The sequence below is a fragment of the Rattus rattus genome, chromosome 5, assembly GCF_011064425.1.
Source record: "Rattus rattus isolate New Zealand chromosome 5, Rrattus_CSIRO_v1, whole genome shotgun sequence".
In the NCBI taxonomy this organism is placed as follows: domain Eukaryota; kingdom Metazoa; phylum Chordata; class Mammalia; order Rodentia; family Muridae; genus Rattus; species Rattus rattus.
In genome coordinates, this window is record NC_046158.1 from 62007713 (window position 1) to 62033836 (window position 26124).

At 41.6% G+C, this 26124-nt stretch overlaps 1 protein-coding gene across 10 annotated transcripts in view; it reads right to left on the reverse strand.

The window, feature by feature from the left end:
* Window positions 1-25334, reverse strand: part of Ctnnd1 (catenin delta 1) — a 50118-nt gene extending 24784 nt beyond the window's left edge. For 4 of the 10 annotated variants that reach the window (XM_032903590.1, XM_032903592.1, XM_032903586.1 and 1 more), the window contains exon 1: window positions 25016-25333. The gene's annotated coding sequence lies outside the window, so the exon portion shown is untranslated. Of the gene's footprint in view, window positions 1-699; window positions 818-25015 lie in introns of all 10 variants that reach the window. The other 6 variants (XM_032903589.1, XM_032903591.1, XM_032903587.1 and 3 more) reach the window with 3 other exon arrangements.
* Window positions 25335-26124: the final 790 nt, after the last annotated feature.

Consider the following 26124-nt stretch of genomic DNA (forward strand, 5'->3'; position numbering starts at 1 on the left):
AAAGAAAGGAAAGGAAGGAAGGAAGGAAGGGGGAGAGAGAGAAGGAAAAGAAAAGGGAAAAAAGAAATATAGAAGAACTTCCCAGGTAGAAAGGCAAAAGAACTTAAACTTCCATGTTTCACACATGTATAAAGAGGCCTTTCTATCTCACAAAACTATACTACATGATAGAGGGCAAAACATGCTAATGGGAACAACAGTGACAGAACCTCAGACACTGTACAAAAAGGCTTTGCCTCAAGCCATCTGTGGTGCAGGCCTGTAATCCCACCTTCTCAGAAGGTGGAAGATCACAACTTCTGTGGCTAGCCTACATACATTTGTGGCCAGCCTGGGCAACTTAACAAGCTCTTGTCTCAAGTTTTTGTGGCCAGGGGTAGAAGCTCATAGCTTTAATCTCAGCACTTGGGAGGTAGATGCAGATGGCTCACTATGAGTTCAAGGCCAGCCTGGTCTACAGAGCAAGTTCCAGAACAATCAGAACTACATAGAGAAATCCTGTCTCAAAAGCAGGATAGATAGGTAGGTAGGTAGACAGACAGATAGATAGATAAGACAGACAGATAAAATGTATACTGCTAAATGGCAAACTAGGAGGAATTTTTTTCTCTCTTATTCCCTTAACTTCTCACCAAACACCTAAGGGAGAAAAAGGCACCTAAAATAACTTTTAATTCTTAATATATATTCCATACACACCTGTTAAGAGAAGGCCCGTAATTGATTGGTTTAGCACAGAGAATAGCCCAGTCTAGATTCAGATAAACCGTGGAAGCATCCCAGCCACCTCAGCAAGCAGCAAGCAGGAAGGAGAAAGCTGCAGAAATATTTGGAGGAAAAATGAGAATGGGAAGAAAATAAACTACACCCACTGCATACATATAAGAGGGTGATTGGAGTATCAGAAATGAAAGGGGGTTATTTAATAAACAACTTGGAGTTGCTTAATGAAACAAATACCCTTTAGACTTTGCTGTGTTCAGGTATCTAGGCTTTGGATGTAGGATTAATTAAAGCACAGACTGCACTGTCACTGCAGTTCCTCTACTTGTAAATCCATGCAGAACCAGACCAGGGTACAATGTAGATAAAGCCACATAGGCAACTGATTTGGGGGTGAAATTTGTTGTTAGAATGCCCTTCCCCCTCCTTCCTACCCTTAAGGCAGAAACCTCAAAGCCCAGTTCCAGCATGCCCACAAAGACATTGAGAAACCAATGTAATAGTCATGGGGGGGAAGACATGTGGGGACTAGCCTAGGCTGGGCCTTCAGCTCAGGCTCCCTTTCCCACGCTTCCCAGAGCCCCACCAAACACAAAAGCTAGGGCCTGTTTGCCTTAAATGTATCCGGCATTCAGCAGGCAAGAGTACCTAGAGGAAACTGATAAACAGGTGCCCAGTAAACTGAATTGGTTCAGTCACTAAATCCAAGAACACACTGAACTGTCCCTAAATGCGTCCCATACCCAGCCCTAGGCTCCCACAATCATTTATCAACCACTGTTCTCATTCAGCCCAATACCCAATGCCCCAGTGTCACTTTCCCATACTCCTACTCCACAGTCCAAATGGCCACTCAGAGGTCTTTCTTTAATACATTGTTTTTGGATTTTTGTTTGTTTGTGGCAGTCTCCTAGGCTGGCCTCAAACTCACTATAAAGCTGAAGCTGGCCTCGAATTCCTGATCCTCCTGTGTCTACTTCCCAAGTACTGGAGTATATAAGAATGTATCACCACTCTTGGCTTGTTCTAATCATTACCTTTTTATGCCTATTTTCTCATTTTAAACACTTGCCTTCATCTGCTATGTACAGTGACCTATGAACCTTCCACATCAAGAGTACCCAGCTTAAGAGAGACTCCTCCAGTTACTGATTTTAAACAGGGCCTGTACTGCAGTTACCACTGTGGTAGCCTCCACCCTGTAATCTTCTTGCTAATAAAAGCCCAGGCGACCACTACTACGGGGCACAGAGAAACAACACTCCCTGCCACAGATGACAGTGTTTGTCATTATGCCATAAATGGTCACTTTTTGCCGCCATAACTTTAATTTGATACAGGGAGTTACAAGGACAGTTAGGGAAAATGCTGAGGGACCTACCCAGTCTGGAGAAACTCCTAACTTACCCATCATCCTGGCTTCAAAGCTGACTAGATAGAGACAATGCAGTTAAGTGGACGAGGAGGTCACACTCCTAGGTCCTTATGTATGGACAGCTTTTCTGTTTAAGAGGAGGGAGAAGCAGTGGCAGTGTGAGGCAGGATATAATTCACAGGCTGGTCCCAGCCCTGCCTTATGTGATGGTTATTCTCATCTGCGTGATGTCAACAGCAACAGGCCATTCTAAACCTGAGCTGCTCTGAAGATGCAGTGAGATAAAGTATGTTCTACAAGGTGAGGTATTGAGTTGTTTCAGGAGTTAGATTCAATCTTCCAATTACATTACTTCATGGTAATGTCTCAGCCCCAAACTATCTTGTGAAGTAGTAGATGGAATTAATGGGATCTGGAACACAATTGAACTCTACAGAGTAGATAAGCTGGTTTCTCTACCCCAGCTCTGTGTACTAGGAGTTCCCAACTAAACCAGTGTTTCTGGGACAGACGTGTTTCTCTAGTACCCAACAGTCACTGCACCAGTACGAATCTGTTACATTAACTCTTATTTCTTTCTCAGGGCCTTACAAGTTATCTCAGATAAAGAGAACATGAAAAAATTACCAACACTGGAATGGCTTACATTTATTGCCCTAGCAATCACAGAAACCATAAGGAAGTCAAGTTTTACTGCAAATGTTAAAAAAACAGACTGATAGGTGAAAAAAATTAACCAAGTTCCTACAGCGTACGTAGATTTAGGAATTTAAACCCAGGTCTAGAATATTTTTTAAGCCAATACTCTCTTCTATGCCATGCTGTCCAAATACATGTCCAAGCTGGGTATACTGCAAATGTCTGTGATCCTTATGCTCATGAGGCTAAAGCAAGAGAATCACAGGTTCAAGCCCAGCCTGGAGCTACCTAACAAGATCTTTCCCCAAGTTATTAAAAAAAAAGAAGGAAAGAAAGAAAGAAAGAAAGAAAGAAAGAAAGAAAGAAAGAAAGAAAGAAAGAAAGAAAGAAAGAAAGAGAGAAAGAAAGAAAGAAAGGCAGGCCCGCCCTTTGGCCCATAACCTTTGAGAACTTTCTTCTAGGAAAAGAGGGAGGGGGGAAATATCTATGTCTACAGTGTGCAGAAACATAGGAAAAAGGAAAGCACATGACAAGCCATAGCAGAAGGTCTCATAACTTGATGAAGTCTCCTCTTCCTGCCACATACCATAAAGACTGCAAACCAATCTGCCGATCACTGACTGTGGCCAGCATCAAAAAAGTCCTCCAAGTCTGGTCTAACACCTTTCCAAGTTCACCACTTACTACTGTCAGACACTTTCATCAACAAAGGATCATTAGGGGTATTTAACCTTATTACTCTCCTAAGATGTTTTCTGAGAATAGTTCTGTTTACTTTTTTTTTTTTGGAGCAGGGGACCGAACCCAGGGCCTTGCGCTTGCTAGACAAGCGCTCTACCACTGAGCTAAATCCCCAACCCCAGTTCTGTTTACTTTTAACAAGCCATAAGTCTTTACAAAATAGATCCCATCCATCCTAGAAAACCTTCCAGGTCTACAGCTTATACATTTGAGCAATGATAAAGCCAGTTTCTTTCATCAGAACTTCAATGTATATTAAGTAAAATCCAATGTCTAGAAGGACCAAAGAATCAAATAGTGCCAGTCAAATAGCAGGGCAATAAAACCAGTCACCAATAAGAGCACAACCCCTGAAATAGTTTGTTTTACTATAAACTGGCTACAGAAGTCTATTTGGAGGCCGGTGAGGTGGTTCATGCTACTGCTGACTTGAGTTGGAATCCTGGGACCACAAGATAGAAGGAGAAACCTATCCTAGAAGCTGTGCTCTGACCTCCTCACAGCAGTAGCAGTACTCATGTTCCAAACACACGCACAAATAAGTAAGTGTAATAAAAACATTTGTTGGGGTTGGGGATTTAGCTCAGTAGTAGAGCGCTTTAGCAAGAGCAAGGCCCTGGGTTCGGGTCCTCAGCTGTGGGGGGGGGAGCGGGGACACAGCACTTAGGAGGCTGAGGTGGGAGAATGGATATAAATAGAAGCCAGCCTAGGTTACAGAGTAAAACCCTAGCACCAATCATCATCTTTATACTAGAACATGGGCTTTTAGAATTTGACTGTATTCAAGTCTCAGATCCAACATTTACACAATCCTGGGCAAGGTGTCTCAGTTTTCTTTTCTGTAAAATGGAAAAATAAAAATACATAAGGGTAGATATGAGAGCTAAATGAAACAATCCATATGAAATGCTTGGAGAAAGTCAGGACACATGGGAAGCCACTGTATGGGAATACATTGACAATGCAACTGTAGTAATTACTACATTTGAACACAACACACTAAGATGTCTGTGGGAGAAACCACGTGTTCTTCTTGCTCCCATGATTCCACTAGAATTCTTCACTTTTCTTAATGGCAAGGATTAAATGAAGCCCCTGACTTCAAAAGATCTAAAATCCAATTACTAGTTCTGTCAAAAAAAAAATTTAGAAAACCTGGGAGGAACTGTAATCCTGTTTAAGAATTAATTTCCATTACCATTTAATGACTACAAATTACACACACACACACAGACATACACACATACACAAACTTCCGTAAAGCGTACATAGATATACCCATATTTGGCCAGATTTGGGTGTGCACTTGCTAGAGAAAACCCCAGTTTTCCCTAAGTCAGAGCTAACTAAGCTTTGACCTTCAGGCTCTGGGGAAGAGATCACGATCCTCCCAAAGTCTTCTCCTTTCTTCCTGTTAAAACATTATAAATCAAAACTAATGGCACAGACGTATGTTCTCCCTCAAAGCAAATTCCATCTTTACATCTTCTGAGGATATAAAATAATTTTTTAAAATACCAAGCCTCTTACCAAATACGAATCAGTAACATACAGCAAACACAACCTATAATACTTCAGCGCTGTGTGATATAACTTTCAGTTAGAAAAAGTGTCCAAAACTCACAGTTCAATGTTCCTGTTCAAGAACACACAGAGAAAATTACCATTGTTTCTAAGTCTCAAACATATTCTGAGAAAAGTTTTTCTAAGACTCCATATTAGGAAGACTGCTTGTACCAGGGTCCAAAGTTTCAGCTACCGGCGCTGGAGAGATGGCCCAGCAGTTAAGAGCACTGACTGCTCTTCTGAAGTCCTAAGTTCAATTCCCAGCAACCACATGGTGGCTCACAACCATCTGTAATGAGGTCTGATGCCCTCTTCTGGTGTGTCTGAAGACAAAGCACTCATATCCATGAAATAAATAAATGAATTAATTAATGAATGAATAAAAAAGTTCCAGTTCCCAATCCATCCCTCAGGAAAGTTCTACCTTCTGAAATTGAGACTAATTATAGTAATTCTAACTTCTCTGTTGAGATTCATATCAACACTAACCCCTGTAAGACATACGTCTGAGTGAGGCATAAGAATCACAAAAGAGTTCATCGCCAAGAAGACCACCTCTTAAAAGCGATATCAAGGGCTAGTGATATTAACTCAGTAACACAGTGCTAAGTAAGTATAGTCATAAAGCCCTAGGTTTCGTCCTCTGTGACACACAAACTAAAGAAAAAATCCAAAGACAAAAGAGCATGTAGTAAGTGCCTGTTGCTTAAGCTAGTTCTGGATCAACGCAGAAGCATAGTGTAACAACAATAATGGTGATATACTATTAACAATTAATAAAAACATTATTAATCTAAGGGGGACTCTGCTCACTTCACAATTTCATCTCAGCTAAGAACTACAGAGTAACAACATGCACACTCTTGAAACAGCCCAGTGTGCAGTTTTTGCAATCCGCTGAGACTCTGACTTACTGAAAGAAGGCTGACCGATAGTGTCTGTCTTCCTGTGTTCACTCTGAGGCTCACTCAGGCAGGCAATGGGGCCTCTAGGGAAGGTAATATCACTGATTCCAGTGGCAAAGGAAAAGAACTAGAACAAGAAAAGCGTTTGTTTTTAAACGTAGACACATGGGATCCGAGAGATGGCACAGCAGTTAAGAAGGCTTGCTGTTCTTTCATAGGACCCAAGCAAGCTCAGTTCCTGACACCCTAAGTAGCTCAAGACTGCCCATAACTCTAGTCCCAAGGGATCTGATACCTTCTCCTGGCTTCCTAGGACACCCACACATATGTGTATGTATCCACAGAAATAAAAAGAGCCAGGGGGCAGTGCCACGTGTGCCTTTAATCCCAGCACATCAGGCAGGCAGATGTGAGTTTGAGGTCAGCCTGGTAGAGAAAGCGAGTTCCAGGCCAATCAGGACTACACAGAGAAACCAACACCTGTTTTGAAAAGATGAAGAAAAAAAAAACACAGAAAAAGTTTTTCTTATGCCTCTGTGGTAGCTCACACCTGCAATCTAAGTACTAAGGAGGATAAGACAGGGGGAGTCCTTGGGAGTTGATGAGTGAGGCCAACCTGGGCTATATGAGCTCCATGATACCTTGGGTTATACTGTGTGATCCTGTTCTCCCCTCCCTCCAAAACAAACAAACAAACAAACAAACAAACCACCAGGAATTTGATTCCATCTTCCCTGGGCTGGCATGACAGCATGTTTCCAGGAGCTGTGTTCTGGAGCAATGGACCTATACTGCATTAGAAGGCTCCTAGGCCCTGAGAGATGACCAGGCTTTTGGTAACCAGGGCCACAAGGGTTTCTGGGTCAGGAGCATCTGAAGGACACAAATACATAGGCCATAAGATGGCCAAGACAACAAAGCTTGGCCATCCTGGCCCGACTCAGCTCCAGGTGGCATGTAGCCTGCCACCAAGGTGAACTTGGCTTAGTGATATAGACCAAGCGAGCCTAGAACTCAGCAGTGCTCCTTGTCTCGGCTCCCTACTGATGAGACTACAGGTGTGCATTACATCCACTGCAGAATTTAATGCTTGTCTTCTTTTTCATTTTGCTTGTTTGAGACAGGGTCTCCACTCTGTAGTCTAAGCTGGCCTATAGCCATATATAGTCCAAACTGTCTTCAAACTCTTGAAGCCATCCTCCTACCTCAGGTTCCAGAATGCTAAAACTACAGATGATGGCTACTATACAAGATGAATTTGTAGCTCCTACTGTAAATTTATAATTTCAAAAAAGTATGTGAAAACATACTGAAGTACATTTCAGGGGTACAAAGCTGACTAACATCAGGAAGTCTTGTGCCACAACAAAAACTGGTCCACAGGCAGGAGATCCCTGGAGTCTAGGAGTTTAAGGAAACCACATACTGAAAGATAGCATCACAAAAGGAAGGGGGAGAACCACTTCATCAGGGCCTAAGTTCAGAAATGACGTAGAACATTATTTTTGCTCCTTTTTCCCCTCCTACATATCCTTGGAACTCCCCAAACCCTAGCGTATTAACATTGGCTAAAGTTGGACTGGCTTTGAAGCAAAAGAAAGGTGTGACTCTGTCAAGGAACCCAGGTCTGAAAGGCCATGGAAAGAAACAAAACCTGCTTCTCTTTGGAGTGTATGACACATACACAGGACTGGTCTAACAAGTCCTTCTGATCTCTCAGGCCAGGCCACCTCCCTCTCCTCCCCCATTAGCCAGGTGCCTCTCTCCAAGGCCCTCCACTGGGACAGATACTGAATTTTCCCAACAGACACTGAGACAGCTACTCATCTAGATCCCCGTGCAACCTGAGCAAAGGGACCTTGCCTAGCCTTATAAGGAAAACGCAGGGCTTGGGGAGAAGACGATAAGGAAACTGAGATAAAAGGGAGGGGTGGGGGAGGTGTCAGACTCCAGGAAGGGGAGAGGCCAAATGCCTTTCTCCTTCCTGAAAAAGGAGGGAGAAAAAAGGGAGGGCAGTAAAGTGAGAAAAATCTAGCAGAATTTGATGATACTGTGCAACTCTTCTCATTAAAAGGGAAATCCTAAAATTAACTGTGACATCTTATATGCCCCCTCCCAGGAAAAAAACAAAAACTAAAAAAAAGCTTAATCTTTGGGTTTAGGAGAGTCATCCAACTGTTGAACTCTCAATCTTAAAAGAGGCAACTTCTCACCAATCCTTTTACCTCCTATCTATGGCATCTCTTTTCCTCATCCTTTAAAAAAAAAATGGGAAAAGGTGGAAACATGTAACTGAGCCATATGCACAGAGTCCCTAAGTTCTCAAAGTCTTGACAAGGACGAAAGATAGCCCTTCTGCAAGGTTTGGGAAGCATCTGTCTTTATGGACAACAGTGCATCTATAAAGAAAGCAGGGACAGGAAGCACCAAACTACTGTAACTATATTCATGGTAACAGGATTTTCCCATCTGAATGGAAAAAAAAAAAAACAGCCCCAGAGCACAGGGTACTGCAATCACCCCATAGAAATTATCAGGAGAATCTTCTCAGTACCTCTGATCCAATACCAATCTGTCTCTAAGATGGTCTAGCTAGTATCTGTGTGATGCCCACATTCTCGGAATCCCCCGGTGGGCTCAGTGGTGCTTTGCCTCGCAGTGGGTATGTCCACTAACAGTCCTGCTATGAGTGAATGACTAATCAGAAGCAGCACTGCTGTTAAGCAGTAGAAACCTCCTCCTCAACGCCATAATACTTCTCCCATACAGTAGGTTTATGAACTTCCCATGCTTCCAGTGCTTGAGTCATTCTAAGTACAAAAGTTAAAACAAGGGATTTTTGTTGATATTTTTAAGCAGGATATAATAGTATTACATACCTGTAATCCAAATACAGAGTAGGCTGAAACAAGAGAATTTCAAGGCTAGTCTGGGCTATGTAGTGAGCTCCTAGGGTTAGACATGGGCAAGAAGGAGTGGACCAGAGACCTTTGGGTCTTACATTTGCTTTACAAGGCAAAGCATTCCTCAGTATGGGGCTTGTGTTCTATCTAATTCAGAATAAGTTTCTTTATTGTTATTTTGTTTTTAGAGACAGGAGGGAGTCTCTCATAGCCTTGGCTGTCCTTGAACTCACAGAGATTTGCCTCCCAGTGGTCCCCAAGTGCTGGGATTAAAAGCGTGAGCACCACCACCCAGCATCTAACTACATTTCTTTTTATAAGGAACAAGTACTCAAATCAAAAAAAGTAGTGGACACAAAACAGAGACTACTTTATACCAATCTACTCAATACTACTTTTCCATTGGTGAGCCTCATCTTAAAATCTAGCAAAAAACACAGTCACCCTCACCCCACCTCAATGAAGAAAATCGCATCAAAATATTTCTCTCAGTTTTTAATACAATATCTCATTAAGTCAAAAGCAAAGATCACAGTTGGGGTGGGAAAAAGAAGGAACTAGAAGCAGAGAAGACTGTGCTGGCCAGCACCAGAACAGAGCAAAGGGATTGTTCTAGCGGTATGTTAGCAATCTGCCTCTAGGGCAGCTGTCCTGGGCAATCAAAGGCTGGTGTGTGTGTGTGTGTGGGTGTGTGTGTGTGTGGGGGTGTGTGTATGTGTGTGCGTGGTTGGGGTCTGTGTCTCTTGCGTATGTGTGTGTGTGTGTATGTTTGTTTCTTGTGTGTATGTGTCTTTGTGTGTGTGTGTGCCTTGTCTGTGTGTGTCTGTGTGTGTCTGTGTCTGTGTGTCTGTGTGTGTGCCTCTGTCTGTCTGTCTGTGTCTGTGTCTGTGTGTGTGTGTGTGTGTGTGTGTGTGTGTGCGCGCGTGCGCGCGCATGCAACCTCAGGGGCTAGGCGGCTTAGCAAGAAGTTGAGGACTCAGCCACCCAAAGATGCCTATTTCACAGCTGAATAAAAAGCAGGAAAGACAAAGCCAGAAAGAAAAAGGGGCAGCAGGAGGAGGACAAGCTGTCATGGGTATACTACTTCAATCTCAGGAAACTACCAGCTATCCCCGGTTAGGAGTAAACATTGGCCACCTGCAGTAAGAGGATGCTGAAATCAAATGGGCAGGGTGGGTACTCCTGTGGGAGCAAGGTGCCAAACAGAAGGGCTCCAGGATTACCAGTTTCTTTAGCCCTTTCAGACCCCAATCAACTTCTGCAACATGTATAGTACATCAACATTATCTAACATCTATGCCCTTCTATCATTCCATTCTTAATTAAATCCAAGAGACCCATAAATAAGCATACACAAAACTCAGTAAGCTCTTCAATGCTAAGAGATCAAGGCCATTTATATAACTCAAGTGCTGAGATGTAAAAGGCCACAGTCAGATCTCACACCCTCTAATCCCTCAGAGTAGCTAGATGCTCTGAGACCCATTAGATACACAAAGGCTGCTCTCTTCTCAGTAGGGCTCTGTAGCAGAGCTGCTCTCCAGGGACAAAGAGATTTCACAGGAGAACCACAAAGACATCACCCCTCTCTGTTCCCCCACTCCCAGCTTTCTCACTTCCTGTCACAGTAGCACCAGACCACAGTCTCCCAGAAACAAACAAATACAAAGTGCTGGATTCTGGGCTGCAGGCCAACCACATTCCAGGGCATCCTGTCTACCAATCACCAGTTAGAGCTCCTACTTTGCCCTGCTCAGTTCCTTATCGTGTTCAGGAAAACAACCCTCCTCTCAGCCTCAAGCCAAGACTACATAGGGCAAAGCTCAGGCCTTTAAGAATCAGCAGAAAGATACTATATGCAAGGACCTAAGTAAGAACTAGAGATTGGGGGGAGGGGGTGTGTTTGAGGGATATTTAATATCATATTTGGCAAATTTTTTCACCTTGAGACACCGAAACAGGGATTTTAAAGCTAAAGCCGCTTGCTATTCTAGTCAGCACAGCTACAAGTGGCAACCCCCCTCCCCAAGAAAGTACCATCAAGATGATTACCAACTGTAGAACATGCCACCCATTTCCACTGCTTTTAAACTCTTCCCTACATGTGGAACTGATTCCTAAAGCAGGCCCCACCGAGAACAAACAAAGGCAGCAGACTCCACCCTACAGAAAGGCAGTTTATCAAGTTCTGAGGGCAAAGTTCCTGACTTCCCAAGAGAACGGGAGGAAGGCCATTAGGAATTGCACTGTAGCCCAGGCAGCAAAGAAGCTGACAGCAACCTTGGTTTTTTCCTGCAGCATAGTTAGAAAAAAAAAGCACTGACCAACTCTGAGAATGGACCAAACTATGTTTTTCTATTACCTTTTCTAAGCCCATTCTGTCTAAGCCTATTGGAAGTTAGCTTCCCTAGAAGTCAAACTTTAGACAGAGGTCAAACTCCCATCAACCAGAAATTCCTGAGATCCAAAGAAGTAGCACCCTTTGCCCAAGATTCCATTCACAGTACATAAGTAGTGCTCAGAAGAGTTCTGACCAGAACATTCAGAGCCAAGAACTAGTGAATGCCATCTTTCTCATCGTTTCTCTCCTTCCTCTTCCTAGCCACACCCCCCCAACTCACTAGAAACATTACCAGCTAAATCCTGATATCTGGCCATATCTCGATCTCTGCAGCACAATTTAAAAGCATTTAGTCCTTAAGTGGACCTGGCAAAAGCAGATAGAGAAGTAGGGCAGGAGTAAGCACAACAGCTCTAAGTTGACAGAAGCCTAGGACCTAGGCATTACAAATCATGTCACCGAAGCACACAAGTTTCCAGTCCTTTCTTTTTTTTTTTTTTTTTTTTTTTGGAGGGGGGCAAGATCTAAATTTATTTCAGTCTATGAAAAACTAAAATTCAAAGAAAATCCAGTCTTTTACCTAGTCACAAACTTAACTAATTCTCTTTTCCTCAAGAATGTTCAGAATTTGAAAATGTAGTTATAAATATTGGTATTCTTAATGTTTCTTTGCTCGTAGCTCAAACAAAATCAATGAGAGTTGCTGGTACACAATGAGATGGACATACAAAGTGATTTTTTTTTAAGTAAAATCTAAGGAAGTTTCCTGAAATAAAACAAACAAAATGGTTGTAAAAGACAACACACACACACACACACACACACACACACACACACACAAAATATGTTCCTATGCATGTGCTGCTGCTCTGAAAAGGTGTCTGGCAGGCAGGTCTGCATGGTGAGACAGAAAAGGAGTGTTGACTCAGTGAAATGTCGTCAGCCTGGAGTATGAGGCAGGGAAGAAGACTAGTGTAGTCAACCAATTACAGTTTAACTGAACTCCACCAGAGATCCCGAGTCTAACTGTATCTCAGGCTCTTTCCAACGTTATTGGAAAACTCAACCAAAGGGAGGTTAAATAGATCATCCCTGGAAGACCTGCTTTGCTATCTATCTTCCTATATCATGCTCCAAAGCCAAAGAATGAGAAGGAGGAGGTTGGGAGTGGTGGCTCTCATCCATAACCCCAGTCCTCAAGAGATGGGCAACAGCATGAATTCAAAAGTTCAAAGTTAGCCTGGACCACTTGAGACTTTGGCTCAATAAAACAAGCCACAGGAGCACTTGAACGGGAGAGGGAAGGGAGAAAAGAATGTGTCTCATAATGCTAGGGTACATTCCAACTAGCCAGCATCCACAGAGCATTTAGAGTATCTGAGAAGCCAGTGCCACTCCAGGTCCAATTCCTAGGCCACTCCTTACTCCAGAATAATCTTTACAAAGAATAATTGAGAGGGTTTGATAAAGACACCAGCTGTTTCCACTACTTTCCCTCCCTTCCCTCCCCCTCCTCCTCAGAGCACAGTTCAAACTCACATCAAACAGTTAATACAATTGACCGTCAGTAGGAAGGAGAAGCCTGGACTAAAATAGCAGGAAGAGTGCCAACTGGCCCCACTTGGAATGCTTGCTTGGCTCAATTTAAAAATAAGAAACTTTTGTCATCCACTCCCTCTGTCCAATTTAATTCTCTCTACAACCTACCTTTCAGTGTCAAACGGGTTTCAGTTTCTTCCTTACAAGTCTATTTTCAAATCTCAAAGAATACAGGGGAGTGTACATAAATATGGCTTAATGCAAAATAATGTCTGAGGGATGGGAAGGATTTCTGAACTGCAAAAACAGCCTCAGTACAGGACTCCCCCTGCCCCAACAACCAAGTACACCAGAAGCAAAGGAGAACACAAAATTAAACATAAACATAACGGTAACTGTTTCTCATGGCTTTGGTAACCAGGTGAGATCAGTAACAGAGACCGAATGTAGCACATCCTAAATGTTCAGGATAGAACACTTGCCTCATGCATGAAGTGTCTGCAACACTGAGGGGGTTGATGACCAGCTCCTCCCCCACCCATATTCCAAGTTAACCAGAGTTAGCCAAGAAGGAAGTTAAGGAAGCCAGCATTTCCCTTTCAGACAGGAAGTAAATTAGCCCTTCCTGTGAGTTTTAAACAAATTGTACAGCTGGGGTTCAATGCTAACATCCTCTCTTGAATTTGTTCCACAATTTCAAAATTGCAAAGGGGAAACGGAGACGTGGTCTAAAGGTTTTCCTTAACAGGCAACAAGTTCTACACGCCATGCCTTCAAATCTGTATTAACATGGAATCCAAAAACAATATTGGGTAACACTCAGGAAGATAACGTCAAATTAACTAGCTCCTACCTCATGTCTACCACCACAAGTCAGTTAGTAGTCTGCTCAGTTCAATTAAATACCCACCCACATGAGAATTCAACCCTGAGGGATCATGATCATTTGGGAATTCATATTTTCAAAAATGCTACGTTATGATTTTCACAGCCTGTAGGAAATCATGTGGTCTGTTCCTGACAATCTAACCACAACATTCCTTTGACAAAAAAGGGGCAGTAGTTAGAAAATACATTTGGGTCTATTTTACTGCCCAGTAGACAGTTCAGATCATTACTCAGTCTGAATAAAAAAACTCTGAAAGCAGGGACTTAAGTATAGGATGGCTGCAGCAGCATAATGTTAAATCCTTTGCTAGCTTGCTTGCTTGCTAGCTTGCTAGCTTGCTTGCTTGCTAGCTTGCTAGCTTGCTAGCTTGCTAGCTTGCTAGCTTGCTTGCTTGCTAGCTTGCTAGCTTGCTTGCTTAGACAAACTCTCAGTACATAGCCCAGTTTGCTTGTTGCTGGTCTCAAACTCACAATGATCCTACTGATTGCTGGGATTACAGACCTATGTCACCAAGTTCAGCTTTAAATACTATTTTTTTTTAGACTCAGTACCTTTCCAGCCCCACTGCCTGTGGACTTGTGAGCTGCTCAATGGAGTACATACCAATTTACATTGCAGACAGAAAAACACTGTAAATGTTTTAACTTCCTGCAAGGAATGAAGGTCTATGCCAACTTCTCAAAGATCTGCTCCATATTCTACTGTAAAAGAAGCCAAGTCCTATCTTCATTCAAACATTCATGACCCTAGACCTTTCTAGCCTAGTTGATAATAGATGAGGAATAACCAGAAACTGAAACAGCAAGAGCTATTGCTGACATTTTCCCAAGCAAGTCACTTTAACTTCTAGTTTGAGACCAAATGATTAGCAAAATGACCTTAAAAGCACTATGGAGAAAAGTATTTCTATAACAATTGTGTGAGTGAAGATTTAGGCTAAAAAAAAAAAAAGAAAAGAAAAGAAAAAAGAGCTGCAATATATAATATAGTCGTGACTATCGCAAGCATTTTCATCTATATATGCTGGAGAAATAAACATCAACTAGTTACCTAAAGTACCTTGAAAACCTTGCAGAAATCTGTGATTACCTAGAGTACTTCCCACATTACACTACAGTTAGGAGAAGGGAATTGGAGTGCTCTTTGGTCAACTAGTAAACATGGTATTAAGCACAGGATAACAACCAGATAATTGTCTTTAGAGAGCAGAATATTGAGTAACCAGGTCTCAAACAGAAAGAAAAGGAAAGCTGGGAACAGTAGTCCTACAGGTTAAACCCAGCCTGGGGACGCACAGGAAGGCAAACTGGACTGACCAACCCGAACTATACACGTGCACACATAGAGATCAGGGTAGTAGAGCAGTATCTCTAGCTGAAGAATCCCTAACAAACTTGCAGAAATCTTGAGAGGGAAAATAAATGTGAGTGACACAGGTCCTCTGGTAATCAGGTACTATCTGACTTTGCTATATGGGTTGCCAAAAAACACCAAATCACCAAATAGTTGGTTATTCTTCAGTTCCATCAAGATCAACCAAGCAAAGTGATTCAATATGTGTTTTGATAATCCCTAATAAATTAAACTTACACACCTAGAAAATAAAAATAGAGTCCTACCGCTACGATAATCACTACTGATATGAACAATAGAAATATGGATATAGCAACAGTGGCTGTAATTGCCCAGTCTCAGGAGGGGGAAGCCCTAAAACCTTCAAATCCCAACATTAAAAGGAGGAAGGAGGAACTTCTATCCAGGTATGGTAGTCCACGCCTTAAATCCCAGCAGAGGTAGCTGGATTTCTGTGAGTTCCAGGTTAGACTGCTCTACTCAATGAGTTCCAGAAACAGATGAAGAGAGATCCTGTCTTCTCAAAAACAAAACAAAGCAAAACTAACAACAACAAGAAATCCAGGAACTTTTGGTGAATTGAGCACAAGCAGCAGCAGCAGCAGGTAAGCGGGGGTCTAAAGCACTGAAACAAAACCAACAAATGTAGACACACACATAGACTATACCAGACCTCAGCTGCAATTTCTTCTCTTCCTAGTCAACTAAGTCGATAAGAAAATCTTTGATGTTTATGATGCATGTAAACTGATTCTAACTGCACTTGTCTTATGGTTCTCCAAGACAAGGGTCATCAACCCATACAGAGTGTGCTATTATCGAAATCACTCTCACAGAGCTTCTACAATGGGAGAAAGAGGCTGGGACAGCTGTTGGCTCAAGTTAGAAGGAACACACAAAACCCTAGTCCCAGCTGTTGTCTCCCTAGACCTAATTTTCTTTGTACTGTGTGGGGCTAAGCAGGATCCTGTACCAGTACTCTATTCTTCAGTACAAAGAAGCCCAGACAGGTAGGTCTTTGTTGACACCCACTCCCCACCATCTCTCTTGACCAGGGGCCATCCTAGGTCTGTGCCTTCTCTATTCCTCTCCTGTGTAGGACATGTAATCACTCTTTTTTCTCTTCCAAATATATGTCACATATAAGTCCTCCTTCATCACTCATATAATAATACTCAACAGTTGAGATATGGAGTCAGAAGGATCAGGAGCCAGATGGGGCTTCATGAAACCCTGTTATTTATTTACAGACAGACAGACGGACAGACAGAAACAAATACATACATACATACAAATTCCCCCCACCCCGGGCCCCATATAGATCCCATGCTATGTACTAATGCTTCAACAGAATTACATATTGTAATATATGTGCTTATATACTCATTAAGTCAATTTGGTTTACTATTATAAACTAGAGCATGGATAAAGTATTTTTGTGCATGTAGGGATCAAATCCGGGAACTTGTTTATGTCAGGCAAATGTTCTACTATTGAGCTATATCCTCAACTCTTGATTTTCTGTTTGTTTTTTTCTTTGTTTTATTTTGGTCTTTTTGGTTTTGCTTTTGGGGAAGAGTCTTGCTTTCTAGCCCAGCTAGTTCCCATCTCCTATCCTCCTGCATTAGCCTCAGGTGCTAGGACTGCATGTACACCACTATACCTGTCTTCTTCTGAGTAAAGATGTGTCACATGTTCTATGAATAGACAGGTAAATTTTAGAAAACTAAATCAACTTCATTCTGTTTTTATTTTAATACTTCTTTGTTTAGTTGGTTGCACGTCTGCTGTTTTTGAGACTAGGTTTCATGTTTCCCATGCTAACCTCAAACTCACGACTTACCAAGGATAAGGTAATTCCTGGCCCTCCATTCTCCACTTCCCAAGCATGCACCATCATGACTAGCTCCTTTTTATTATTTTACAGTAATTTTGCATATGTATGTATATGTGTGGGAACCTATGCCATGAGGCACACACATAGAAGTCATCAAGTTTGGCAGCAAGCATCTTACCCATTGAGCCAACTGACCAGTTCTACTTATCTATATTTTTGACAAAGTCTACTATGTAGCATAGGTGGCTTCAAACTCCCAATCTTCCTGCCTCAGCTTCATAAAACACTGGGATTATAGGCCTGTGCCATACCAGGTTCTCTACTTTTTCTCTAACTGTGATCCTTAGGTCTATCTGTGACTGGGGACGTCTATCCACCCACAGCCATACCTCTACCACCACCTCCTCCTCCTCCTCCTCCTCCTCCTCCTCCTCCTCCTCCTCCTCCTCCCCTCCTCCTCCTCCCCTTCTCCCCCTCCTCCCTCCTCCTCTGGCTGACCTTCTGCAGGACAGGCACTCAAGTGCCCAAACTGTGTCCTAGTTTACAAAGCCAGCAGTGGAAAGAACAACAGAAAGGTTACAGAACTCCCCCATTCCAACAAAGAAGCAGGAGAGAAATCAGATTGGCATCAATTTCCCTTTTAAAATAGACTCCTCTATTTTAAAAGTAGACTGAATATACACACCAGCTACTTTATTCAATGAGATTTACTTCACTTGCAATGAAATGGGAACTGCAGGTGCTTTGATAAAGGTAGTGAAAAGTTGACCTACTTTCTATAACAATGTCTATGTCCTCAAACATCAGAATAAATTCTGGTCTCCTAAAATATAAGCTTCTTCAAACAAACATCTTCTCATTCAACAGTAAGAAATGTGCTGCTCCATTTCAATACAAAACCAACATGGGTCACAAATATAAATGTTGTTATTTATTCTGGGGAAAGTAAATTTCTTTTGCTCTACTATTGGCTGAGCTAAGAATAAGTAATTAGGAAAGATAAATGAGATCTTAAAACAGTAAAGAATCTAGACTGAAAATATAAGAATTAGGGTAAGGGAGCTATCACAGAAGGCTAAAGAGTACGAAATAGATACTATTCGGAACTCTAGTTACATAGATTACATCATATAAAGAAACTACATAGCAAAGCTCCATCTAGAAAGGTGAGGGGTAAGATGGAGAGAAGGAAAATTCTAGACTGGAAGAAACCTACAAATTTCCTTCAAGACAGGGCACATGCATACATCCCCCAAACCCAGGTTGGCTTTTCCTCATATGAAAGCAGACTTTTCTTAGAAGCACACTTTTCACAGGAAGTACTCATTAACTCAAAATTTTTACATGTTACAATTTTACAAATGTCTATAAATATGGGCTGCAAGTGGAGTGGTTCCTGAATAAAAAGAGGGAGCACATCTCAATAAAAATAATAGCAAAAGCCTGCCTGTGTTTCTGTATGTCCATTTATATAACCCAGCATTAACTCCTGGCTGCACCAACTTGGTGTGAATAATCTGGCTCAAAATGAATTGTGACCAAACATGAGGGGCTGGTAGTGGTACATACCTGTAATCCAAGCAACTGAGGGACAGAGGTAGGAGGCTCTTCACAAGTTTGAGGACAACCTGGTCTAAATTCCAAGTCAACCATGGGTACACAGTAAAAGCCAGAGAACAAAAATCTGGTTCAAGTTGATGATGACAAACCCAATCAAAACCCTTCTCAAGCTACTCCGATCAAATTACATTTACCCGGAGTTCTATTTCCGCTGGACACCAAAGGGCGGGAATAACCTGCAGTTCTTCTAAAGTCTGAAGAAATTATGAAGCCATTCTGGCAGTCTTACCTGTTTGTCTCCTTCATTAACCTCTCCCTTTCCGGAAGAGTGACCACTGTTTTTGAGCCCCCACACCCCACCCCACCCCCACCCACAACTCCCCAAGAGTTGCTGCCCCACTATCAAAATAAACTGTTACTTAAAGGCTGCCCACTACCAAAATAAACTGTTACTTAAAGTTAACAGAACATAAGAGGTTTGAAAAGGTCTGTAACCCCATCACTTGGGAGGATATGGCAGGAGATTTTGAGTATAAGCAAGTTTGCTACACAGTGAAACTTTGTCTCCAAAAAAAATTTATAAAAGACATCTTGTCCAGCTGGAGAGATGGCTCAGTGGTTAAGAGCATTGACTGTTCTTCCAGAGTTCACATCCCAGCAACCACATGGTGGCTCACAACCATCTGTAATGGGATCTGATGCTCTCTTTTGGTGTGTCTGAAGACATTTACAGTGTACTCATATAAATAAAATAAATCTTTAAAAAAAAGACATCTTGTTCAACAGACAAATGATGTTTATTCAGTGTTTTATGGCAAACAAACACAAAATATTACTATGAGATATATATTTTATGAATTTTAAATAGCAAACCAATTATAATGACAATCTGATATAAAAAGTTAATACATTGTGTTTGTTTCTGCATTAGACTGGCAAGATAGCTCAGTGGTTAAGAGCACTGACTCCTCTCCCAGAGGAACTAAGTACAATTCCCAGCAACCACATGGTGGCTCACAACCATCTGTAAAGGGATCTGATGCCCTCTTCTGATGTGTCTGAAGATGTCAACAGTGCATTCATATAAATAAAAAAAATAATAAAGTTTTTTAAAAAGTTTAAAAAAAAAAAAAAAGAAGAAGAGATCATACTTAGGGCCTAGAGCATGCTAGGCAAGTACCCTCAAACTAAGATAAATATCCCCATAGAAATGATTAAAATTATCCCCATCTTAAGAAAAGACCAGGACAGTGACTAAGCAATTTGTTCCAGGGTAAATCAGAGCAGGACTGGAAGCCAGCATCAATTTTTTCCAACAGGACCTTCTCTTACACAGCTTCCTTTCTGTGTTTTTAAGCATCAATTGTGCTATCCTATTTTGCCTTATAACCCTGGGGGAAGTACTCAGTAGGAAATTCCTTTTTTGGTTGAATAAATTAAAAAATACTATGCAGCAGTTAAAACATCTAAAGCAAAACAGAAGTGATTGGTACTAGGTGAATGGGAATAAGGAAGAGTTAATGTGATTCTTGAGATTTTTCTTGCAAATTCTGCATGTGTGTGAAGTAAAAACTTTAAACCCCACTTTCACCATGATATGAGATACATGAAAACATTAATCAGCTTACCTAACACTGATCAGCACTTAAAAAAAAAAAAAACTCTTTATGACAAGAGGAAACAGGATGTGGTGGTATTTATCTTTACTTCCAACACAAAGAGATGAGGTAAGAGGATCTCTCTGAACCTAGGGGCTAGCCTGATCTATAGAATCCAGGACAGCCTAGCTCCAAAACAGAAAGGCCCTATGAAAAAAAAAAAAAAAAAAAGAAAAAGAAAAAAAGACTAGGGGTAGCTCAACAGACAGACTGCTTGTCCAGTATTTAGGAAGCCCTAGGGAAGGCTAAAGCCAGCCTGGGCTACTTGAGACTCTGTCTCAAAAATATAATTAAAAATAATTACACAACTAAATACAAATCAGTCATATTTTCGTTTCCCCTTTTAATTCTAAGCAGGACAGTGTACCTGCTCTATCAGTGCTCTATCGGAAACCTTGGAGGCAGCTACATCTTTTAGGTCAATCAATTCCCATTTCAGCTTCATGTAACACAGATTTGTTTATTTTTATTTATGTGTATGGGTGTTTTGCCTACATGTACGTACATGCACTATGCACACCTGATGCCCACAGAGGCCAGAAGAGGGTATCATATCCCCTGGGACTGGAGTTACACAGATGGTTGTGAGCCGCCACGTGTGTGCTATTCTGTGCTAAACACACACATACACACACACACACACACACACACACACACACACACACACACACACACCAACACAATCTCCAGCAAAAAAAAGAACACATGATATCAAGTGTAGTAGCTTAGTCCTATATATAATTCCAGCACTCTGAAAGCAGAGACAAAAATCAAGAGTTGAAGAAGATCAGCCAAGTTACAAGAGACCATGTCTCAAAATGAGACTTGTGTAGAGGGGAAAAAAATGACATCAAATGCATTTTCTTTGAAGCACTCATAATCAAAAAACTAACATCCTAAGATCTTTGTGTTTTTGGTGGTGGTGGATAAACCACTGATCCAAGCAAAGGAGAAAATGCTCTTCCTCGATGCGCTCCCTGTTTTTCTCCAGAAAATGGACAGGCTGTCTTCACTGACTGAAGGCAACAGCTGCCTAAGCTATGAAATAAATGGACCTTACTTCTTACACTGTTCTTTAGACTGACTGCCAAGAAAAGCTAAACCTTAAAGATCTTTCATTATTTCCAGACACTTTGTTTAAAAGAAGCTAAGAAGAAGGGACCACAAATTCAAGGTGATACTCAGTTACATGAGACTCCACCCCAAAGAAATGACTAGGGTTGGTGAAATGTCTCAAGAATAAAAGAACTTGACACCAAGCAAGCATAAGGACTTGAGTTCTATCTCAGAACCCACGCCATGGAAAGAGAACAGATTCTCTCCCGTGCCCTAACTGTCCTGACCTCCACACACCTGGTCTCAGCAGGAGCAGGTGCCCGCCCTTCCCCACCCCACACAAGGAAATACATGTAAACAGAAAAATAGAAAGAAAGAAAGAAAAACTCCAAACTACAGGTAACAGTGAAAGTGTCAAAATTACACAGGAATGTAACTAATTCATGTTGTACTGATTCCTGTCTCCATTTAAGCCTTCTCAGTCCCCACTAATTCCCATCAAGTACTGTAATTAAACAAGGCTTACTGAGCACCTCAGTTTGTAGCAGACACTACAATGGGTAATGAAGGAATAAGATAGTACCAACACCGAGCAGCTCCCAGTCTGGAGTGAAAGATATGATAATTTTATGATACATTTATTACATACAACTACCTCCTACAAGCTTCTCATTCAACCCAAAGAACTGAAAACTGTCTAGAAGACAAATAACAAGCAAACAAAGGTTGAAACAAATCCCAGAAGTTAACAAGACATGGTGGTGCATGCCATTAGTCCCAGCACTTGGGAGGCAGAGGCAGGTGAGTTTCAGTTCTGTGAGTTCAAGGCCAGCCTAGTCTACAGAGTTGAACCCTGTCTCAAAATAAACAAACAAATAAGAAAGCAGGACTGCTGATGAGCTCAGTGGCAGATACCTGCCTCACCTGTGTGAGACCCCAAGTTCAATGCCCAGCACTGCAAAAGGGGGGAAAAAGAGACTAATGGGACAGCAGTCGTGTGTATGTGTGATCCCTGCTTTTAGGGCTAAGACATCATCTATGCCAGCATACTCAGCTCTCACTGGCTCTAAGGAAACTGGCCTTTTACATATACTATCCGAACTTGGTCCCTATAAGGAACTACTAAAACAGTCCTGCCTAGAGCAAGGCTTCATTTATTTTAGTCCCAGCTGTTATGTCCATTCTCTTTGGGTAATAGCAATGTAACCCTGGTTAAATTCATCGACTCTGTAGTCAATCAGACCAGGGTCAATCTCGACCTCCACCGTTTAAAGAATGAGTTGTTCAGCAAACCCCAGCTTCATTGTCTCAAATTCATTGCTAAAAAAAAAAAATGGTTAGAAATTAGGTAGTCTACAAAAAATGCTTAGTACACTGTAAAATAAGACAATGACAGGGAGGGGAGGGGACGGGAAAACCCAGAAGGTACTAACAGAGGGCCGTCACCTACCACAATAGAAAGCAATAAATTATACTGAGCTAAATATTTTGCTATTACAACTGATAGTGATCTAAGCTGAATTTATCAGCCTGCATCCAGTCTCATCTACCCCTTAGGAACAATTATTTGATAAACCTACGGCTGGCATGTGATTACAGGAAGGGTCCGTCTCCTTTCTAAGATCTCAAAGAGTCCCAATTTTAGACCAGCTGAGACCATGTTGACCCCCCTGGCTGTCCATACTGGACTCCTAGGAAAGGCACTAGAACTCTAATCAACCACACACACCTGAAACACAGACCCCACTACCTTACTCACATAACAAAGAAACTAACTGAATTCCATATAAAGCAAACAAGGAAAGAAAACCTGTACATTTCATACTCATCTATCATCATTTTCACCCCAAACCCCAAATAAGAAGCACAGAAAATAAGTAGCAAAATAAAAGATTTACTTATCTGTACCCTTTCAATTCCTGGAAGAACCAGGGAAGGTGAAGTAAAAGACAAAAATCTTCCATCTTATCACCTCAAAAGGCTCTGTACTATAAGGCAGGCCAAACAATGCCTTAGTTTGTAAATTGTCCTGGACCCTAATGCTGCACAACACCGCTACACAAAGCCCAGTTTCAAAGCCGGACCCAGATCACCAGCAGTCATCCAGAACCTATTTTCAAACTGCCTTTGTACTCCTCCTTCAGACTCTCATCCCTCCCCCTAAAGGCTGAGTGAGAAACCGACACTCTGGCAGCAACAGACCGACCCTCCAAAGACACACTAAGAAATCTCCTTGGAAAAACATTTCAAAGGAAAATTGAAAAATTGGAAATCAGAACCATAGCCCAACAGACTGTACATAGTGACCTTTTTCTTTCTTTTCAATTGCCTATTTTAATCCTGAGGTCCACACGTCCAATGTTTTTCTGTAATCCTTGCCTAAATTATATGGAAAGGAAAAGAGGAACAAAACTTGTTTCCTCCAGAGGCCACAACCGCACAATGACAAAACCATCCTGCAAGGAATGTCTTCCCTGTAGAAAAATATTCAAGGAAATGTTCTAGACTAAAAAGAATGGGGGCAGGGACTATGAAATCAGAAGATTAAAGATTCCTATCAGTTTAAAGGTAATGAGGAGCTTATACTTTAAGACCCATCTTGCTACAATTAGAGCAATATCTATTCCAGCTCTAATTTCCATTCTGATTCCCATTTTAAAAGAAGAAAGTACCTATGTTCCAGCTACTGATGAGTTGGCTATATAATTATCTAGGATCTGGACATTTCCAAGATGTACGTACACAAAGCAAACCAAGCAACTCTTAAGGTCAAGTATAAAACATGAGGCAGTCACAGGCCTTTAGCTTTAACAGTGTTCTAATAAGTTAACTGAGCAAGCAAACAAAGACACCTCTAAAAGCATCTTTCCAGTGGCTTAAAAATAAAATTCCCTTTGTAAGGCGTTCTCAAATGTGCTTTGCAAACTCTAAGTTTTCATTAAGTGGTTTCTCTTCGCCTGTCTATTCACAACCTACAAATCTTTCAGAGACCAAAAGGGCTGGAAAAGACTTTCAGGTGTTCTGTGGTTTCACTCTGGTCAAGAGAAAGCATGATTAGAATTTCCTTATCCCTTTAAGGGCCAAACATTAACATATCTGCAAGTTTAACATACACTTCACAAATCTGTGGCATTAAAAGGACTTTTAGGACAAGAAAGAACAGAGAGAGAGAGAGAGAGAGAGAGAGAGAGAGAGAGAGAGAGAGAAGAAGAGAAGAGAGAGAAAAAGGAAAGTGGCAATTCAGTTAACATAGACCCATTTGTTTTCACAAGGCAAAGCAAAGAGTCTCCTAGGCAGGCGACAGCGGCTCCCACCCACCACCACACCTGGAAAAGTGAAAGAGGGATCCACCCAGGAACTGCAGCGCTGAAACCCTTCTGGGCCGTTCACGTTCAGAAGGAAAAAAACAATACCATTGAAATTCGAAAGCTTCCTGCAACTTTCCACTGCCACAAATACAAAGGTGAGGGGGCTAAAAGTTCCGAAACATGGTAGGAGCCATCTGTACGACTAGCCTCCGACCAGGACAAATTCCTTTCCCAACCCACACACAACATGCCAAAAAAACAACTTTTTGAGCTCTGAATAAAAGAGTATGTTAGCTAAATCCAGAAAAAAATATAAAAGTACACACAAAAATGTAATTTACACAACTTCTATCCCTGGTTCTAACCAGCTTCCGGTATTAGACCTAGAAGTTTGTTTCTAGGTCTTGTACGTTTTACCTTTTCCTTAAATACCAAGAAACCTCCAAAGTATTAAAAGTAGAAAAAATAATTGATTAAAACTCACCGTCAGCATTAACAGGCTTCCTCGACCTTTTAAAAGTCCCTCCAATTACCATCAAGAAAAAGATTCCACTTGAGTTATCCCTTTCCCAACTAGTTAAATACATATTTTAATAAAAGGAAAAAATTTAAAAGCACACACCTCAAATGTGGACTTCTAAAGCCAGTCCTTTTAAGAAACAAACCCAAAGCTTCACCAATGTGCTGAGAAAGACGAATCCAGCGAGGTTCGCCGCCTCTTCCTCTTCCTCGTTCCACGATCTTTCTGCCTTTCTCCTCTCCCTTCGTGTCTGTCGGCCTCTCTCGCTCTCTCGCTCTCTCTCCCTCCCTCCCTCTTGCTCGCCCTCGTTCTCTCTCTCCCTTTCCCTCTCTCTTTTTCCCCTCAGATCCAACACCTAAAATGGAAGTTGCACCCAGCCAAAGGCAAGGGAGCCTGGGTGGTGACAAACTGATCTGGCAGCCCTACCCTAGCTTTCCTAAGTGATGTCAGCCCCTGCGAGCTTCCAATAGGAACCAGGCATAAATCAGGGAGCTGACCTTATCCAATAGGAAACTTTATTATAGGAAATTAAAAAAAAAAAAGGCGAGAGAAAGACGAGGAAGTTTTATATATATATATTATATATATTTAAAGCAGAGACTATACAATCTCTGAGGAATTACTGCAGAGCTGGGGGGAGGGAGGGAGGTGCTAAATAACAAAGCTTTTTAGAACGGCACGCCTAAGCCTCAGTTCTCTTTGAGGAGGGTCTTGTTCCCTTTTCCTACCTATCTGGGTGGGAAAACAGAAAAGAGCTTACTTTACCTGCTCCGATTTGGTTTGCTGTTTTCTTCCTTTAAGCATTTCCCCAAAGGAAGCTAGGAAAGAAGGAGGGAGAAATCCCAGAAACAGGACTATGTGTTGACTGAGATGGTAGGAAATATCTAAGACAAACTCTCAATTTCATTGTTTTGATTTGATTGAATTAAAAGCTAATGAGGAAAATAAATGCTTAGACTTGTTAATATTTTGTTAGCCTCTCTGCTCTAAACTAAAAGAAAGCAGGATCCACTAAGCTGTTGAAGAACAGCACTATCTTCCATCAAAACAATGTGGGTCTGCCTGGGACAATAGGCAGAATCCAATAAACAAAGAATTCAGAATAGTTAAGGATACCGTTAAAATAACTAAAAGAGTGCTATTTTTTAATCAACTCAAAATCACCTTTTTTTAATTTGACCTAAATATTATAGGGGTTTTCATCTGAATTC